General features: G+C 40.7%; 1 protein-coding gene across 2 annotated transcripts in view; it reads left to right on the top strand.

Moving 5' to 3' along the window:
- The window catches only part of SYT2 (synaptotagmin 2), a 1,145,572-nt gene that overhangs the window by 893,393 nt on the left and 237,150 nt on the right, over nt 1–15,029 (top strand). The window contains exon 1 of one of the 2 annotated variants that reach the window (XM_044076514.1): nt 10,925–11,533. The exons of the other annotated variant lie outside the window; for it this stretch is intronic. The gene's annotated coding sequence lies outside the window, so the exon portion shown is untranslated. Of the gene's footprint in view, nt 1–10,924; nt 11,534–15,029 lie in introns of those variants that run through there. 2 annotated transcript variants of the gene reach the window in all.

Raw genomic sequence — 15,029 nt, 5'->3', positions numbered from 1 at the left:
GCGGTGGAGTCCAAGATACTCTACAACAGCAAAAAAAAAGAGTACTGTACATAGATTAGGTGCATAAAAATGTACTCAGTGAAAGGGATGTTCCGCCCTAATGATGTGCATGTTTATACCATAAAATGGGCGTGGATGTGGGCGGAGATGGGTTAGGACTGGGAGGAGTAACAGGTAGTGCAGGGGGCGTGGCTTCAGTCTGGTTTTCTGCATCGCAAGAGGTGGGAACCCTACTCAACATCGGTCTTATGCCCAATGCTCAGTCCATTGCTTTCAATGGCCCACAACCTTTACAACCTATCTCACATCCATATTTTCAAAAAAACATTTATAAAAGTAACTAACCCAACCCACAAACAGGTCACAAAGAACAAATGTAAAACCAAGTGGCATTGTATAAACCAGCTATCCCTACCCAGTCTGCAGCTATGCAGTAACATTTACCCCAACCCAGGCCAACCACAACAGCCTCCCCCATAATGGCCCATGCAACCATTAATAATGTAACACCTCACTCCTGCAATGCTGGTAAAACAAGTCTAAAATGTATAAACATTAACCTTCAGAGCAATTATAACAAAGTAACTGAACTGCATGCTTTCATATCTTGTTACTACCCTGATATCCTTGTTAACAAAGAAACATGGCTAAAAGGCAACGTCAAACACAATGAAATCTGCCCACCAGGATATGGTACCCTTTTAACAGACTGTATATCCATAAAAGCAGGCATGGTAACTATTATATCCCAAAACACCTGAACAGGTACCTTTATCAGAAAAAATAACCCCTCATTCAATAATGCAGAGATTCTTACTGCCTTACTCAAGCTAAACTCTTATAAAACCATATGTAATATAGCCCTATATATTCCCCCTGGCAATAACATTTGCACAGTAGAAGACATAATGTCCTAGACATGTACCAAAATACCCCAAGAAACAATCATCCTTAGGGACCTTAACATAGAGTGGGCCCAGACTTATATGATACCCCTCCACCAGTATTAACTTGTACAGCTTCTCTAAGTACACTAGCAAGATATAACAAGCCCTCCTCTAAGGCCTCTACTCTAATCTAAATTCTCTCAACTAAAATTAATAATATCTGACGGTGAATAAGTTTGGCCAAATATCTATAGATATGGCACACTGACAACCTAAGTGACCACCTGCATAGTTCTCCAGATAGGCTTGCATGCAGTCCAGTAAAACATCACACACACACAAGAATGTGCATAACCTAGCCAATTTTAATGTAGACAGTTTCATCTCTACTCTCAAGTACTAGGTATATGTTAAGAAATCTTCCATTAGATGAAGCCACCATCAAATTTAACAAAACGTTTACCAGTTTACTGAACAAGCATGCTCCAATCAGGAGAAAAAGAGTTAAATCAAATACAGTAACTTGGCTATCTAAAAACAGTAGGCAACTAATGGTCCTTAGAGACTAGGCCCAAAAAGCATGGTACAACAATGAATCCCCAGGAAAAACTTCTACACTACAGACAGATAAAAAGATAAAACCAAACACAGTATAAGGCATAGCAAAAAAAAAAAAAAAAAAAAAAAAAAAAGAACACTACTTTAACTTACAGCAGACACACCAAGATAATCCTAGAAAATTCTAGTCATCTGTTCAAAATCTACTAAATCCAGACCAAAGTAAAAAAAACACTCCCTCCCCAGAAAACACTTCATCATTAATTGCTAAAAACTTCCTTCCTTCAAGCTGTAGCCTCTTTTATCAAGCACAACCCCGCCATCAACTGCCCCCCACCAAGAAAACCCCATGGAAGCTCAATGCTCACTCAAACCTGTCTCTACCTCCACCATAAGAAAATATCTCCTAAAACTATAAACTATAATCTCTGCTGCAGAAAGCCTTCCTCCTTTATTCCTAAAAATTGCAGCTGAAGCTCTGAAATACCCAATATCCATTCCTGAATCTCATGTCCCAGTCATTTGGAAGAAGGCATACATACTTCCTCTTCATAAAGGAGGACCATCTGCTGACTAGTCCAACTTCAGACCAATTGTCATCCTGTCACCATTGTCTAAAATATAACAAAAGTGTATCCATTCACAGTTACTTCACTACTTTACCATAAACAATCTTCTCTCCACCACACAACATGGTTTTCATCCCAACCGTAGCACTACTGCTGCCCTACTTTACTTTGCTGATACCATTAATAAAACAGAAATACTGGAAACCTAGTGTTGTCCTTATTCCTAAGTCTGTCCAAAGCATTCAGCACCGTCTCTCACTATATACTATTACCAAAACTCTCATCTTTGGGTCTGTCCTACTTCTCCCTCTCCTAGTTTAACAGCTACCTAACAGATAGATTCCAAGCAATCAAACAGCAGCAAGAATTCTTATCATTTCTACCCATTACTGTAGGGGTACTACAAGGTTCCATACTTGGATCCCACTAATTCCAAGCATGCCACTCTTGTACGATATGCAGATGAATCTGCACACATCTGGGCAGCCCCTAACCTACAAAAACTTCAAGAAATTACTCAAGAATCCTATAAATCCTTAGAATCCTGGACAGACAACTTTGACCTACACTTCCAAACCATTATTAAAAAAGCACCAAAAGCTTGATGTCTTGCATAGAAGAAACCCCTGCTTAACAGACAGTACTACGGAAACCATAGCTAAAGACAACCTCCTACCTACCCTACTGTATGCCTCCCCACACTTTATTAACTTACAAGTGTCTACACAAACAAAGCTGGAACAATGCTACAATAAAATATCTCACTCTGCTGCAAACCTTCCCTTTAGAACTCATCACTGGTCTGCCTTAAACAATTACATTGGACTGAATTCCTACATCACCTCCACTGTAGTCAGTGCTAACTCATACGCTAATATACTACCCTAATAAGTATTCAGTACTAACAGGCGTGGTTCAACACTACCACCTTACTAATGGTTTTTGCTCCAAAGACAGACTCCTCTGTGTCAATAAACGCCAAAATGCATTGAGAGCCTCCTTATTCTCAAACGCTGTAGTAGCTACCCTCTGGAATGCCCTCCAATATGCTCTCTGGCTTCTGAAAACTAACAGGTGTTGAAAACACCTCTAGGAAAACACCTCTCAGCATCATGGCTCTGTAGTTGTACGTCCCCAGGATAAGTGTAATATCTCTGCTTTCTTCTTCCTCTTCTACTATACCTCTGTTCTCTAGCCTATTCCAACTATCACTCTGTCTTCACATATCCCACCTTCTGCCTATGCCTCTCTTAACTCCTTTTCTACTCATTTTATTTGTATCTCATAACTAAATCTACCTTTTGCTATCTACCCTTTGTAAATAACTCAGTACTCTGTACTGTGACATCTATCCTACTGCATAGTATATTTTTAACTGTATCTGTAATCTGTATAGAGTATAATTAGTACAAGAAGCCTTATTAATATATGTGTAGTTACTATCGTACCTATTTTGGCACTGTAAAATTTATTTTAATTCTATTCTGCCTGACATTGTTGATATTATATAACTTAAAAGATTTTGTTTCAGTGCATATACTGGAGCTTTTTCCTCTGAACCTCTTCTGAAAAAGGGCCTTTTGCCCAGTCTGACTTCTCTGGTCAACAAATGTAAAATAAATAAAATAAATTATTCTCCACTTTATATTTTTGACCCATCCCACAATTACTATTTTTCATGACATGGCAAAAATATTTAGGCCTTACTCTAGACAACCTCTGTCATTTCTGCTTCATATAGATCACCAGTCACAAGAAGTGCTTACTGAGCTTAAGATGGCCTACAAAATGTCACCCCTCCTAACTCTAGCAAGCAGAAGAGCCATTGCATAGGTTCATAGGTTCATAGGTTCATAGGTTGGTACTAGGCTATCAGCCCTAGGGCCTATGCAAGCCTAGGCATAACAATTCCCTGGATATTTCTTCCCACAATATTTACTTCTCCAGGCCCCTGACTAGCAGGGTGACTGACACGATCCCCGGGGTGAATTTCCTATCTCCCATCCAATCATCAAGGTTCCTTTTGAAGAGGGCCAATGAGGCGCTCTGCTTGATATGTATGGGCAGTCTATTCCAAAGTATGGGGAGTCTCTGGGTCGGGAACCTATCCCTCCAGCATGTTTTGTTCATTGTGATGACAAGGTTTAGATCCCTGGAGCATGTGACTCTGAGGGATTGAGATTTCTTTAAGTGGAGCATGTCCAGCAGCTCAGGGTTTGACATGGCCTTGTATGTTAAGCAGAGATCGCCTCTGAGTAGACAATATGCCACAGAGTATAGCTGAAGTTTTTTTAGACTGTCAGTATATGGCATCTGCTTTAGGCCTGTGATTCTTTTAGTGAGGTATTTCTGTGGCCTTTCCTGGCTGTTGCAGATGTCTTGTGAGGTACATACCAAATGGGGCATTATACTCATTAAGGAATATAGAGCCAAGTCTACAGTTAGAGGATAGTGTAGTGCCAAAATGGTTTGAATTACTAGTACAGCTCATGGCATTAAGGCCTTACTGCCTGAACTGGAATACTCACTCCCTGTCATAGCCTTACATTCAGTTGTAAATTTGCATATTAAAGTCTGAAAATGAAATTATGCATTTTATGCATCTTAGGTCCCCACAAGAACATAACTGTATTGTAATAAACAAATGTACTTGGCTTCCTGTAGAAAACAGAGACTCTTTTATTCACAATACCCTAACATGTAAGCTAATAAATGAATAATACTGTCCTCTACTGCATACACTCCTGCTGTGTCACAGTTCAGGATACAATCAAGGATGCAGATAACGTACTCATGACACTACCATATGAAGCAGCAATAGCAGAAAAAGCTTTCACAAAATTAGTTCCAGAAACCTGGAATACGATACCTACAGATATTGAGGTAACCACCACCCTACAACGCTTTAAGACATCACTTAGGAAACATGCAAGGAAAACTTCAGACTGCCATTGATTTAACAATCATGGGTAAATAACCTGCTCATACCATATAAGTTTCAGATTACTAAACAGCTAGACAGCTGTACTAGTAATTTAAACCATTTTGGCACTGCACTATCCACTAACTGTAGACTTGGGTCGTTATTCCTTATCTCCACCTCCCACTGCATGATACCCTCTTTCACCATCACTTATTAAATTACATTACTCATTTTTCCACATTTAAAAACTCATCACTGTCCTTTAAGTTTCACTTGCTACCACTTTCTCTTTATAGTAAGTCCTATTGTAGTCACTATTCACAGTTACTGCTGTGATATCTCATTCTGTACAACTCTACACCTCATCATTATGACTACCTCCTATTGTTTGTGTTTTATTAAGTGCCTTGAAAACTTATTAGATAACTGTTACTATCTTATTTTTAGTGGTTTAAGAATGCTTACATCCGTTGTTATTGTCTCATTGTTTCATGATAATTCTCTGTGTTAATCCTCTTTGCATTAATGTTTGTGCCTTATGGCCTGGGTTGTGCCAGAAAAGGGTTTTAGGAAGAGTGCACTTACTTGTTTATGAAATGCAATAAATAAACAGATAAAAAGGAGGTGAGGAAGACAACTGTCAACGTCCTAGCAGTAATGTTGCTTGGAGCAAAGGGGGAAAGTTGGTATACTTACTCTGTTAACAAATGGCAACAACTCCAAGTTAGTTAATGATAGGATTAATGGATAGGCTGATAAGAGGCTGGTTTTGATGGGCTACTCAGTCTGCCAGGGCAAAGCTCAAGCATTTGTGGTGCTTGTCTTCAAGGGTGGCACAAAGGGCCAGCTCAGGTCTCTACAGAGCAATGGACCTCACTGCAGTGATGGGTAAAATGAAGTCATCAGTCACAAAATTGAGGCTAGGATGGCTCCTGAAGCAGAATAGGCCATTAGATGACCTGCAGCACAGATTTGTGTCAGCTGATCCTGTCAGACTGACATGATCCAGTTTTATAACTATCTTACTGGACAGAAATAACTAAGTGTGTACAAGTAATCTATATCATGGATCTGAAGAAGCTGATACAGTGAAAGCACTTATCAGTTTCTTCTTGTCTGCAATAAACTACGTGGATTTTACATCTTGGATTGTTATCTTCTGTTATTTTCTCACTCTCACTCCTGCTCAGTACTTGGTTGTTTTACAAATTTTTTTATATTTCTCTGAGCAGGGGCGTTTACCTGTGAAGCAGCAATTTGTCAATCTATATCAACTGTTTGAGTCAGTGTTTCATTGTAGGCATCCTCTGCAGTAAGGCATAGGCAGCAGTCTGAATGAGGGGAGATAGAAGTGGTAACAAAGTTAATCTGCCTGTCATGTTCCACCATAAACTTTGGTATAATGCGCTGCCTTTCTGCAGAAGTCAAAGTATTGAGTGTTTATCCTCATTCAGCTACCTTAGCCTAACTGTGGAGCCTTCATTTACTATGTTAATTCACATTAATAACAGAAAAGCTAAAATAAACTGAACCTTGTATGGCTGTTGTGAAATCTCCTCACACCATACACCCCGGATAACAGAAAAGCAACAACAGGCCAAATATCCTTTAACCACAATTAGTAGTTGTTTTACCTTTCTGTTTCTGTCTTTAAGAAAAATCTTTGTGAATTATAAACTATATTTAACAGAATCTGATGCTTTATTTTCTCTGCCATCAAACAAAAACAATACGTCACTCTCAGATGAATAAACTAACTTCGAATACAACATTTTGCAGATGTTCTGCTACTGACATGGATAAAAGTAAATAAATAAATAGCACTTGTAGCATATACTCAAAGATAAAGTGGCATAGTGCTATATTACCATTTAAACATAAAAATAACTTGACCTGCACAAGGTAGGAGGTCTCCTTTTTGGGCTCCAAACTTTGGGATGCACTCCCCTTTAACTGAATGCAGAAGTACGCTACTAGAGTGTGTAGAAGAAAAAGCTGCTGGCTCCTGTTTAAAACTATTAGGAGTGACATAAAAATAAATAATACAGCATTGTATAGTACGCAACCAATCATTCAGGCCAAATAATTCAATCTGTGATATTCAAATAGTCTCAAACAGTCCTAGCTGCTAGGGGATTCTATTTTTCCTTTCTTGTAAATAAAAGTATTATGCACTCTCAGGTGAGGATCATACTCTAATAACTATTAAATATGTGCGATTGATATCAGTGAGTCTTAGCTATTCCTTCAGATTGGTGTGCATGCTTCCCCTAACAAATTATCATTTGGTAATTATGGTGCTTACAATAAATGGACATAAAAAAACTGTGCTTACGCTTACTTTTGACAAAGGATAAAGTCACAAATGCAAGGACAAAATGTTCTCAATCATTTATTACCTGTTTCTAAGTTTTACATCTAGCCAATTAAAGTAAATTAAACTAATATCATATAACTGGATATACGCTCAAGCACACTCTTGGAAGACATTGTTCTACTCAGGATTTACACGGGGGACATCCTGTGAAGGAGTACCTGGTTATTGCATTTCACCCTCCAGTGAGTGTATATAACACACCCTTCTCATTTTCCAAGGGTTAATCTTCCAAGGACCAGCAAATATCCACTGACTGAGACAAGCCTGCTATCTAGATGTTGCTATAGCTCTCAGATCAAACATAAAAAACTTCTCCAAAGCTGATTACAACCTCCTGAGGGAAGGTATAAACAGCTTCACAGCCCCCTCCCCCTCTGCAGGACCTGGCACAAATATCCAAACCTACACCAAAGTACAATATGAGCATTTATATAGCTGCATGGACTCAGGAATACCTGACAGGACAAAGTCCTCCTCCTCAAGGAAGAATAAACATGTCTGGTGGGCATCTGCAGTAAATAAACTCTATAATAAAAAGAAAAAAAATGATGTCTAGATGAGGAGTAAATTGCTGTCCAGATGAGGGGAAGACAGTCCACACCACCTTTCTTGACCTGGCCAAAGCCTTCCATACTATTCCCTACTCAGGTATAATAGATAAACTCTATCAATGAAGCATCAAATCCATATGTTACCAGATGGGTAGCATACTGGCCCACTGATAAAACCCATCTATTCAAAATAGGGGAAGCCACCTCAAGCAGTAGATCCATAATGAGCAGTGTACCCAGGGGTCGGTCTTGGGGTCTCTGTTGTTTGAGATATACTTTTTTGAGGTGCAGGCCAAAACCAGTGGGCTGTGGCTGACCAGGTTTGCAGATGACTGCAAGCTGGGTGCTGTCATCAGTACCCCTAGTGATGTGGACATCATCCAAGAGGCTCTCACCCAAATAAATGAATGTTGTCAGACACATGGCCTCATACTGAATGCCAAAAAAATGCATCATCATCCCCTTTGGGGAGAGTGACGTCCCTACAAGTTATCACATTAATAACAAGGTCCTAAGCACGCAATAAGTCGTGGGGGACTTGGACACCCAGGTTGATTGCAAACTGAATTTTGATCACCATATTACTTCCATTGTATGGAAAGCTTTCTACATGGCCCACCTCATTAGTAAGAGTATCTCATCCAGGGACAAGGAGGTCATAACATCCCTGTATTCTCCCCTTATAAGCCCCATTATAGAGTACAATGCCCCTTTTGGTATATACCTCACAAAGTACATGCAGCAGCTGGAAAGACCACAGAGGTTCTTCACCAGGAGAAAATAGGGCCTCAGACATCTACCCTATACAGATAGGCTAAAAGCCCCGTCTCTCAACTCAGTTTCATACAGACTCTTCAGAGGTGACCTCTGTCTGGCATACAGAGCAATCTCAGACGCCACCTTGATGGGACTGCTGCACATCTGCAAGTTAAACTCCACTCAAGTAAACCACAAGTGTGACCTCAACCTTCTCTGGGACATCAATAAGACTTGCTGGTGGGACAGATTTGTTTCCCAGAGACATCCCCTTCTGTGGAATAGACTCCCTCTCCATATCAAGCAGAGTACCTCATTAACCCTTTTTAAGCACAACCTGGATAACTGGATGGGGAACAGAAAATACACCGCTGGGATTCCACCTGTGTCCTGCTGGACAGGGGCATCAGGTGCTGACTTGTCAGAACATGGGCTAAATTCTTGGCTAGGATTGTAAGGGCCTCAGGGCCAGTAGCCTAGTAACTTCCTATGATCCTATGATCCCACCTTAGATGTACTTGCTTTCTTTTTTTTTTTTTTTTTTTTTTTTTAGCACTGTACTTTTTTGTGAATGTGCAAGTATTTTCAATAGTCTATACTTTTATTATGTTTTTATTTTGTTTATAATATCTGGACTGTAGTTCAAAATGGTTCAGACAATGGGCTTGCCCCCTCATCTATTTGAAGAAGAAATAAATCTTATTTAATTTATCCCCCATTTCCCTCCAGAAAGTCAAAGGCTTCAGTGCTATAATTGTCATCCCTTCAGCAAGTACCATGCTGTGAACCCATAATGTGATCATCAGAAAGTCTAATCTGTTAAATGAATCTACATTGTCACTCTGTTGGTTTCAAAAGAATATGTTTTGTTACTCAAGAAGTTAGTATACACACAGACACTCACACACACGCACACACACGCACACACACACACACACACACACACACACACACACACACACACACACACACACACACACACACACACACACACACACACACAAAATGCTTCTTAACTCAATATTCATAAAACGTGAGCTGTCAACCATGAGGTCAGCCTAACTGGTATATGTCCACTATGTCCTGGAGCCTTTTTAGAACAGGACACCTAATCTGACCACATTATGCCAGTTGCTAGCACTGTTACTTTAGTGAAAAGCAGGTAGGATGCTCCTGGATATGGAAATGAACTGTGAAGAAGTTTGCAGCACAGCAGACTGATTCAATTTCACATACTCATTCAGTTGCTGGTTCATTTCACTCTTAGATGAACAAACTAGCTTCCAATACAACATCGTGCAGACGTTCTGCTACTGAAACAGAAAAAAAAACTCTTGTCCCTTATACTCAAAAGAAAAGGGCAACAAAATCAGTTTGGTATCATTTTTGTTCCTTTGCTAATAATGCTACATTACTGCATAAACATAAAAATAACTTGACCTCCAATGCCTAGGAGTTCTCACCCACAGAGGTTGTCCATATTTCATTGTGGTATGACCTCTCAATGGATTGTAGTAAAGAAACAATGTGAGGATAAACCTCCACACATGAAGGAGCATTTTAAGCATCAGCAATATATGTATATGTTTGCAGTTATATATATTAAGCCCACCTGCATTAGCTATCACTGCTGGTGAATAACTTGTTAATCAAATAAATGCCAGTTGCAATAAGTTAAACTGTACGTTCACCTACTTTTTCTGGGTTTTATTCCAAATTGTATAAATAACAGCTTTGTGTAAGGTAACAAACATACACAATGCTTCTGAAACCAAAACGAAATAAGGCAGCTTTTTTGATAAGATGTAACAAAATATTGAAATGCAGAGGTTAAAAATAACAGATATTTGACTCATCATAAAACAGTAATTCCTCATCCGCTGTACCCATTTTTGACTGCATTGCACATTGTGCTACATGTGTCCTTGAGTACTTACTTCGCCATAAACCAACTGTGCTGACAATTCATTACATTGTAGGCATAACCCAGTCACATCTAGGAAAAGATTTTACAGAACAATGATTTGCAGAAAAATCTGAGCACAGTATGAAACAATTGCTGCAGAAAGATGACCAAAACAACCTAACATTCTCCCTCCCCCATTGTACCTGGAAACAAGCCCTGGCCCATTCAGTCCTGAATCAGTCAAGCTGTCTGTCAATAAGTAATCATCAAAAAGGCTCTATACTCAGCTTTGCACAGCGAAATGCATATGAGTTTACCATCCCCCACACTGCCAGCTGAAAGATAAGGCTATGATTTAAAGGCAGGCACACTCTACCCTATGCAGTGTATTCAGTTTGAAGGAAGTAACTGGAAGTGAAGAGTCACCCTGACTGTTAGCCTCAGTCTGCTTTCTGGAAAGTGTTTTTGTTTGTGTGTCTATGGGAAGGAAGAAATGTTGTGAAAGGAGGCAGGCTAAAGCAGGCAGAGTGAGGTCTCCAAGGGAGAGTTTACATATTGATTCCAAGGGATTGCCCTTGGAGCTATTGCCAGGCTACTTAGTTCTGTATGCAGTGGTGTGTGAGCAGCATTCCAATGTGCAGGGAGGAATCAGCACGCGCTCAGTAACGTACGCACAGAACTGTACTACTGCAAAGGGTGCAAGTCAGGCAATGTATAACGTGCGAGAGAGGCACATAAAATTATAACACTACGTTCGGTGTTACTGCAGAGCATCAGAAGGACAGACGTGGGTACTGCAAAAAGGACTTGATGAGCAGAGTTCAGAAGAAAAGAAACACTAACTGCTGAAGGGTTCTGAAACTGCTTACTGGTTAAGAGTGGCAGAGAAAGTAGGCAAACCTGTGAACAGCTGGGCTTCTACTACTGCAGAGACTGACAAAGGAAAGGAGGGTAGACGGCAGAGGAACAGACGTGAGAGAAAGAAGCAGCATATATTAACAGCTGGGTATGTACTACTGCAGAGAAAGTGAGTACGGGACTGTGTGTTTGTGTGCGGAGACGGGGAGGGACAGAATGCAGTGTGAAAGTGACTGCAGATGAATTAAGAGTACTGCAGAATGTTGGAAATGTGTATCTGTTTATATATGCAATTATACTCAGATTTTATATATATATGCATGTACATTTAATGTAGCAAAGTGGAGTGCTGTGTATTATAGAGTAATTTAGCCCAGAACAGCTGTCAGGACCCCCAGAACTTTGTCTCTGTGCCTCATTTCCCCCTGCAGTCTTACCATGTAGTAACAAGTAAAGCATCATCCTAAAAAAATAATGCTCAAGAATCCCTTCCCTGCCAGATGCAGTGTCCATTTCCATCAGTGCATTCCACAGCTGACTGTCAAAAGGGGACAAATTCCCCTGAGTCAGCAAACAGGAACACACATGCCATAAATAAAAGGTTCTCTTTTTCAGATTTTTTTTAGACAGAATTATCACTCTGGAGTCTTAAGTTTTTTCCTTTCAGAGATAACTGTACAGTCAGACTGAAATGCCTTCTACTTGTTTTCTGCTCGCATCTTCTGCTGTTGCTCTTCAAACAAACTTCTGATTAACAGGTCAGCTTTGTATAAGCAAAAATCTACCGCAAAGACTAAAAGAATGCTAAAATGAACCACTCACTCCAAATGCCCTTCCTCCTGACTGTTGTCAAAACATGCAGCAAGCAAGTACAAATAAAAGGGGGCAGCCTCTCAATTCATGTAATATAAACACAAATTGTACAAGACAAGGGTACACTTTACTCAAAGTGATATTTGGTCCAGGTGAAACACAGGGCATTAACAGCACTGGGTGTGGAAAGTTTCTGATTGTCCACATATGTATAGATGATCTTCTGAAATACCCTTTTCAAATAAATATAATGTGGAACAGGTATCGCTGCACACTGAGTCCTAATGTTCCAGACCTTGACTCAGGAGTGGGTCTTACTTTGGTCTGAACCCTGAGCCCAAACCTCAAGTTAGGATCAGGTACCATTGTACACTGAACCCTGAGCCCAGACGATTAGGCACCACTGTATACTGAAGCCAAGAACCTGGGTCCTTAGTTTAGGATCAGGTACCTATGTGTATGGAATCCCAGTGCTTGGATCTTGGGTAAGGATTTAGGTACCCCTGTGTACTCAAAATCTCTGTCCGAAGGATTAGGTACAAATGTATACTGAACCCTGATCTCAGAGGATTAGGTATCACTATATACTGAACCCTGACCTCAGAGGATTAGGTACCACTGTATACTGAACCCTGACCTCAGACAATTAGGTACCATGGTATACTGAAACCAAGTATCTGGAGCGTAGTCCTTGGGTTAGGATCAGGTGCCACTATATGCTGAAGCCTTTTGTCTGAAGGATTATGTACCACTTTATACCGAAGTCTAGTGCCTAGACCTTGGATTTGCAGCAGATACCACTATATATTGGAAGTCCTGTTCCCAGAGTTTAGGTTAGGAATAGGTATTCACAAACTGACGTTCTGTGCCCAGACCTCAGGATAGGAGCAGGAATTCACATACTGAAGTCCTGAGTATACATTTCAGGCCAGACAGTGGTCAGTACATACAGAAGGGGATTGTCTGTGTACAGGGAGTAAGTGCTGGGGAAAAGGTGGACATTACTACAGTGATGACAGTCTCCACCAAATCAACATTTATCACAAGGTACAATTACAATAATGGACAGATAGATAATTAACTTTCACCATGCAGTGATGCACCCCAGTTTATCTGTAGGAATAATTTCAACAAAAGAGAGGCAGGGGGATCCCTATCTCCGCACAACAATACACCATGTATTGTTATGTGGAACTGCTTATCAAGCTCTGTAGGACACATCATTCTGTGAGAGCAAATGAAACATGAGCTTCCTCTCAGTTAAATAGAAAGGACTGGGAAAAGGTGGGGGACTGCCAGCATGAGTCTAAAATGATCTCCTTAGCTGTAGAACGATACTTGTCCGAAGTGAAGGTCTTATTGTACTGCACTTTGTTGGAGGAAAGGCCATCTCTTCCACCAGCAAAGAAATGTTAGTTGTGAAGAGAGGCAGATTAGAATTTTCACAATGATGCAGTCAAAAACTGACGAAATAAAAGCAGCAAAATGTGACACTGATGGGAACCATGGATGAAAATGTGCTATAGTTCAGTCCCTCTCTCTATATCCAAATTATAAGTAAAAATAAAGAGAAGGCACAATGCAGGGTTAGCAAGTTGTTACCCAGGCTGTAGCAGTCATAACTGTGGAGAATACAATATACTGAAAGCTGAACAATTTGTGAGGGGAGAAGAACAAATTAATATTCTCTGATGACATTAAAGCAGAGTGCCAAGTGCTGCAAAGAGAATATTCTGACTTGGCAGAACACCCTGTACAGTAAGCCAAATGATTTGTGATGGACTTAGAACTGTAAAATGTGCTGAAGTATCTGAGCTTAGATCTAAATCTCAGAACCTCTTCCAGAAGCCAGCTACACCACCTGTACTGCTGTAATATGGTGAGAGATTTTAACGACAACATAACCTCTGACATCTAGCAGGTAGTTTCAAATTCAAGTCAGTCATTTAAAATATATACATAAACATGTAACACGAAGCAAACACTGTAAAACCTCTATGGGCAATGCAGCACTGCTTCACATCAGGCAAGGAAGTGGCTCCACAAGCACAGCAAGACATAAGAATACTGAGGGACAAATGAATCATGGAAGCATAAACACCATAAAGTATCAAGTGCCATAAAAAGGCCGAAGCTAGACAGTGTGCTGCACATCCAAGCAAGAGCTACGTGCACTGCTGCAGTCTGGCAAAGTCAGAGTCAGGCAGCATGGTGACACACAAGAGAAGAATGTGGACATCAGAGCTAGGTGCTAGACAGTTTGCTGCACATCCGAGCAAGAGCTACGTGCAGTGTTGCAGTCTGGCAAAGTCAGAGTCAGGCAGCATGGTGACACACAAGAGAGACATTGTGCTGCACATCCAAGCAAGAGCTAAGTGCAGTGCTGCAGTCTGGCAAAGTCAGAGTCAGGCAGCATGGCGACACAGAAGAGAAGAATATGGACATCAGAGCTAGGTGCTAGACAGTGTGCTGCACATCCGAGCAAGAGCTAAGTGCACTGCTGCAGTCTGGCAAAGTCAGAGTCAGGCAGCATGGTGACACACAAGAGAAGAATGTGGACGTCAGAGCTAGGTGAGTAAACTGCAGGGTCTCCCACCATGGTGACAGGCACAGGAATGTGGATGTCACAGCTAGGTGAGTAAACTGCAGGATCACCCACCATGGTGACAGGTACAAGAATGTGGACATCAGAGCTAGGTGTGCAAACTGCAGGGTCACCTACCATGGTGATAGGCACAAGAATGTGGATGTCACAGCTAGGTGAGTAAACTGCAAGGTCACCCACCATGGTGACAGGTACAGGAATGTAGACATCAGAGCTAGGTGTGCAA

This window comes from Protopterus annectens, chromosome 7.part0 (genome assembly GCF_019279795.1).
Source record: "Protopterus annectens isolate FY-2018-M chromosome 7.part0, PAN1.0, whole genome shotgun sequence".
Lineage (NCBI taxonomy): Eukaryota > Metazoa > Chordata > Ceratodontiformes > Protopteridae > Protopterus > Protopterus annectens.
Note: the sequence above shows the minus strand (reverse complement) of the source record. Positions and strands in the feature narration are given on the sequence as shown.